We start from the raw sequence: 6,000 nt of genomic DNA, 5'->3' as shown, positions 1-6,000 counted from the left end.
TTGGGAATTTCCCCTCCTTTATTTTTATTTTATTAATAGTGTCACAGCCCAGTCAAGAGAAAAGAACAATTCACTCACTCACTCCCTAACTCCTCTCTATAGCCTTCAGAAGGAAATTAATATTTTTCCTCTAGGGAAGATGAAAATGGTCCTAGGGTTTTGTTTGTTTGTTTGTTTGTTTGTTTGAAGATTGAGGGGGTTTGCCCCCAGATGCTAATGATTTGTTATGTTCACAATTGTGCATGAAATTGGGAGAGAGAGAAACGGACTCGTGTGTGTGTGTGTGTGTGTGTGTGTGTGTGTGTGTGTGTGTGTGTCTCCTGTTGAGGGGTGGTGAGAACCTGGAGGAAGGTGAGAGATGAAATATACTCAGTAGGGGGTGGTTTGCTGTGGCTTGATACTGGAGAGTATTTCAGAAAGCCTCTCCTCCATTCCTACTGCCATTTCAATACACAGCAAGGGGTGTGGTCTGAGCCCAGGAGCCCTACTGGTCTGAAGTCTTTGTCAGCAGATACCCCACTTCTACTCAATAGAGAACTTCTCATTGTATGCATATCAAAGCCAGTCTTTAAGGAGGAGGAAACTTTGTCCTACCTAGCACAAAATAAGAATGATGGGTGACCCCATTTCCACAAGGATTTACTCTGTTGGTATTCCACATATTTTGTGCAGGTAGGTGTCTCCCTACAAAGTCCTAATAGAGTCAATCTGTTTAGGAAGGAAACTCCCTTGAGTTCTAAAAATGGTTAGTAAATGATACTGTTACATGAGGATAATGCCTGCTTACCATACAAGGGTTTTTTTAAGACCCCCTTAAAGACTCCATTAAAAGGGTCTTTAAAATATATATGTTATTGATTTCAGAAAGGGAAAGAGATAGAAACTTCAATGATGACAGAGAATCATTGATTGGCTACCTCCTCCATGCCCCACACTGGGGTTCAAGTCCACAACCCAGGCATGTGCCCTGGCAGGGAATTGAATAGTGACCTCATGGTTCATAGGTTGATGCTCAATCACTGAGCCACACCAGCTGGGCTAAAAGGGTATTTTTTTTTTAAATTTAAATAAGATAATGGACAAAGAGCACAAGATCGGTTTGATTGTTCACATATTCTTTATCTGTACGTCACCTATCCTGAGTTTTGCCATGTCCAAGAAAACTATTAAATTCAACACACCTACCTCTCAATATTAATTGATGTCATCTATAATTAAACCCATACCTTTTTCATTTCGAGTTGGAGAAAAGCCAACCCTAGTAATCCCAGGAGTGAAACTCCACCATAGTTTGTTTACAAAGTTGAAAATAAAGTATGTCCAAAGAAATTTTTTTCTATATTTTTATTCTTTTATTAGGATATATTAGCAATACTTGTGTTGGTGTTATCCCTGAGGGAATCCTTAAGGAGAGAAAATGAAACTAGGTTGAAATATTAATTGAAATTTTCTGAACCTATCCTTGACTTTCTTCACTGTGAAGAGGGTGGGGAAAGTGTAGGAGTTTAGGGGATGGCTCAAATGAGAAAAATTGCACAATGGACTCTAGACCTTTCTAGATTTAATATTTGAGACTCCTGGGAGAAGCTGAAACTACAATAAGGGCTTCCAATCCCCTTTCTCTAACAAATCAGCATGGAACAGAGAAGAAAAATTCTGTACGGACACAGCTTTGAATTCCAAATGCTTAAATTCAATTCCACTTTTCCAACTAAAAAGAAGTTAACGGTGACCCTCCAGTAAGGCTTCCCCATTGCAGGATTGACCCAGCACAGCCACAATTCAGCATAAAGAGTTCCACAATGAGTAGTGGCTTTAAAATTATTCTCTTTGGAGCCCCCCAGTGACACCAACAACAATCAAGACTTAACTATACAAAGGAGGACCAAGATGGAGGCATAGGGCGGAAGCCTGATTGTTGCCTACCACAACAACTTTGAGACTACGACAAGAGAGCAGAGCAGACACCATCCAAGACCACCATAGGGCTGGCTGAGTAGATGCTCTACAACTAGAATAAAAGAGGGGTATGTGGGATGATGCTGATGCCGGTGACCCAAAGACCACACTTTAAGAACTACGGCTCAGGCGACACAAAAGAACTATGGCTCGGGCGATACAACAGCGGCCTGGAACGTGCTCTGCGCAGTTCCCCCGGCGGTCTCCGGCTGAGGGGACGGCTCCACTGGCAGCCAAGCACGGACAGACGAGCCCCTATGAGACATGGGGTGGGAGACTCCGCGCTTGCTGACCTCCGAGTCCGTCAAGAATCTCAACGCCCCGGAAGCGGCCAGGTGCGCATGCTCGGCGACCGGCCACCGATGCAGACCCAAGGGCCGACGCAGCGAAGCGAGACCGGCCCACCGCCATGCACCGGGCGCACCGGAGCTTCGCCGAGCCGCCGCCCGACGAGTTCTGCAGCAGCCATACTGGAGCTCTGGAAGGATGGCCAGGGGAATTGCTGAGGGGGGATTGACCGGCAGGAATTCGGATCGGGAAGACGGGGCCCCGCTGAGACCCGGGTGCGGGCGGGGTTGCGCGCCTCTGGGCTAGGGTGTGGTCACACGCCTCTGGGTATAAGTGAGGCCTCATGTCCCTGGGTCTGGGTGAGGCCACATGCCCCTGGATCCAGGTGAGGCCGGACTCCGGGTCCGGGTGAGGCCATGTGCCCCTGGACCCGGATGACGCTGGATCCCGTGCCCGGGCGAGGCCAAGCGCCCCTGGGTCTGGGAGAGCCCACACACCCCTGGGTCCAGGCGAGACCATGTGTCCCTGGATCCGGGTGAGACCTCGTGCACCTAGGCCTGGGTGAGGTCACGTGCCCCGGGGACTGAGAGGCCAAGCGTCCCTGGGTCCGGGTGAGACCATGTGTCCCTGGATGCGGGTGAGGCCGCGTGCACCTAGGCCCGGGTGAGCCCAAGTGGCCCTGGGTCTGGGAGAGGCCAAGCGTCCCTGGGTCCGGGTGCGACCATGTGTCCCTGGAGCCGGATGAGGCCTCGTGCACCTAGGCCCGGGTGAGGCCACGTGCCCCTGGGTCTGGGAGAGGCCAAGCGTCCCTGGGTCCGGGTGAGACCATGTGTCCCTGGATCCGGGTGAGGCCTCGTGCACCTAGGCCCGGGTGAGCCCAAGTGGCCCTGGGTCTGGGAGAGGCCAAGCGTCCCTGGGTCCGGGTGAGACCATGTGTCCCAGGATCCGGGTGAGGCCTCGTGCACCTAGGCCCGGGTGAGCCCAAGTGGCCCTGGGTCTGGGAGAGGCCACGCGTCCCTGGGTCCGGGTGAGACCATGTGTCCCAGGATCCGGGTGAGGCCTCGTGCACCTAGGCCGGGGTGAGCCCAAGTGGCCCTGGGTCTGGGAGAGGCCAAGCGTCCCTGGGTTCGCGTGAGACCATGTGTCCCTGGATCCGGGTGAGGCCTTGTGCACCTAGGCCCGGGTGAGCCCAAGTGGCCCTGGGTCTGGGAGAGGCCAAGCGTCCCTGGGTCCGGGTGAGACCATGTGTCCCTGGATCCGGGTGAGGCCTCGTGCACCTAGGCCCGGGTGAGGCCACGTGCCCCTGGGTCTGGGAGAGGCTAAGCGTCCCTGGGTCCGGGTGAGACCATGCGTCCCTGGATCCGGATGAGGCCTCGTGCACCTAGGCCCGGGTGAGCCCAAGTGGCCCTGGGTCTGGGAGAGGCCAAGCGTCCCTGGGTCCGGGTGAGACCATGCGTCCCTGGATCCGGATGAGGCCTCGTGCACCTAGGCCCGGGTGAGCCCAAGTGGCCCTGGGTCTGGGAGAGGCCAAGCGTCCCTGGGTTCGGGTGAGACCATGTGTCCCTGGATCCGGGTGAGGCCTCGTGCACCTAGGCCCGGGTGAGGCCACGTGCCCCTGGGTCTGGGAGAGGCCAAGCGTCCCTGGGTCCGGGTGAGACCATGCGTCCCTGGATCCGGATGAGGCCTCGTGCACCTAGGCCCGGGTGAGCCCAAGTAGCCCTGGGTCTGGGAGAGGCCAAGCGTCCCTGGGTCCGGGTGCGACCATGTGTCCCTGGAGCCGGATGAGGCCTCGTGCACCTAGGCCCAGGTGAGGCCACGTGCCCCTGGGTCTGGGAGAGGCCAAGCGTCCCTGGGTCCGGGTGAGACCATGTGTCCCTGGATCCGGGTGAGGCCTCGTGCACCTAGGCCCGGGTGAGCCCAAGTGGCCCTGGGTCTGGGAGAGGCCAAGCGTCCCTGGGTCCGGGTGAGACCATGTGTCCCAGGATCCGGATGAGGCCTCGTGCACCTAGGCCCGGGTGAGCCCAAGTGGCCCTGGGTCTGGGAGAGGCCAAGCGTCCCTGGGTCCGGGTGAGACCATGCGTCCCTGGATCCGGATGAGGCCTCGTGCACCTAGGCCCGGGTGAGCCCAAGTGGCCCTGGGTCTGGGAGAGGCCAAGCGTCCCTGGGTTCGGGTGAGACCATGTGTCCCTGGATCCGGGTGAGGCCTTGTGCACCTAGGCCCGGGTGAGGCCACGTGCCCCTGGGTCTGGGAGAGGCCAAGCGTCCCTGGGTCCGGGTGAGACAATGCGTCCCTGGATCCGGATGAGGCCTCGTGCACCTAGGCCCGGGTGAGCCCAAGTGGCCCTGGGTCTGGGAAAGGCCAAGCGTCCCTGGGTCCGGGTGAGACCATGTGTCCCTGGATCTGGGTGAGGCCTCGTACACCTAGGCCCGGGTGAGCCCAAGTGGCCCTGGGTCTGGGAGAGGCCAAACGTCCCTGGGTCCGGGTGCGACCATGTGTCCTTGGATCCAGATGAGGCCTCGTGCACCTAGGCCCGGGTGAGGCCACATGACCCTGGGTCTGGAAGAGGCTAAGCGTCCCTGGGTCCGGGTGAGACCATGTGTCCCTGGATCCGGGTGAGGCCCTGTGCACCTAGGCCCGGGTGAGCCCAAATGGCCCTGGGTCTGGGTGAGACCCTGTGTCCCTGGATCCGGGTGAGGCCTCGTGCACCTAGGCCCGGGTGAGCCCAAGTGGCCCTGGGTCTGGGAGAGGCCAAGCGTCCCTGGGTCCGGGAGAGACCATGTGTCCCTGGATCCAGGTGAGGCCTTGTGCAACTAAGCCCGGGTGAGGCCACGTGCCCCTGGGTCTGGGAGAGGCCAAGCGTCCCTGGGTACGGGTGAAGCCAGATCCTGGGTCCGGGTGAGGCCATGCGCCCCTGGATCCATCCGGGTGAGGCTGGGTCCCAGGCCCGGGTGAGACCACGCGCCCCTTGGGTATGGGTGAGGCCACGTGCCCCTTAATCCGGGTGACGCCGTGCCCCTGGGTTCGGCCAAGACCAAGCCAGAGGGAGTCAGATCTCCATTACCACCATTTGTCCACCATCCAGAGCTGAGGGGTCAGGGCTGACATGTACACATAAGGAACTACTGGACATTGAAATTGGGTCTCAAAAGAACTGTTGGTACAGGGGGAAGCTCGCTACAGATTGATTCATTTGCCTGTCAGCATAACTATTATTGCTCATCTCACATTTAGTTCTTATTAGTATATATCTAGTGACATATGATCTCGCTCATCTAGGGGAAATGATGAACAACATAGACTGAGGAACGAGAACAGAACCAGAGGCAAGGAGGCATCGATCGGACTATCGGGCCTCAGAGGGAGGATAAGGGAGGGTAGGGGGAGGGTGGGGGGAGGGGGAGAGTTCAACCAGGGGACCTGTATGCATGCATATAAGCCTATCCAACGGTTAAGTTCAACAGGGGATTGGGGCATGCGTGGGGAGAGGGGTGGGATGGGAATGGGGGGATGAGGACAAATATGTGACACCTTAATCAATAAAGAAATATAAAGAAAAAAATAAATAAATAAATAAATAAATAAAATTAAATTAAAAAAAAAAAATATTTGAGGGCAATATAGAAGATCCAGAATGTGGAATAACTATTAAGGTCATTCAGCAAGAATTTGAACCAGTGGTCATAAAGCTGGTGTTCTAACCAAGTCATTTAGTGAGTGAGTTTATTGATCATCTAGTCCCTGTATTTAAAGCC

The sequence above is a fragment of the Eptesicus fuscus genome, chromosome 13, assembly GCF_027574615.1.
Source record: "Eptesicus fuscus isolate TK198812 chromosome 13, DD_ASM_mEF_20220401, whole genome shotgun sequence".
NCBI classification, from domain to species: Eukaryota; Metazoa; Chordata; class Mammalia; order Chiroptera; family Vespertilionidae; genus Eptesicus; species Eptesicus fuscus.
The sequence above is the reverse complement of the archived record's forward strand: the minus strand, read 5'-3'. Positions refer to the sequence as shown.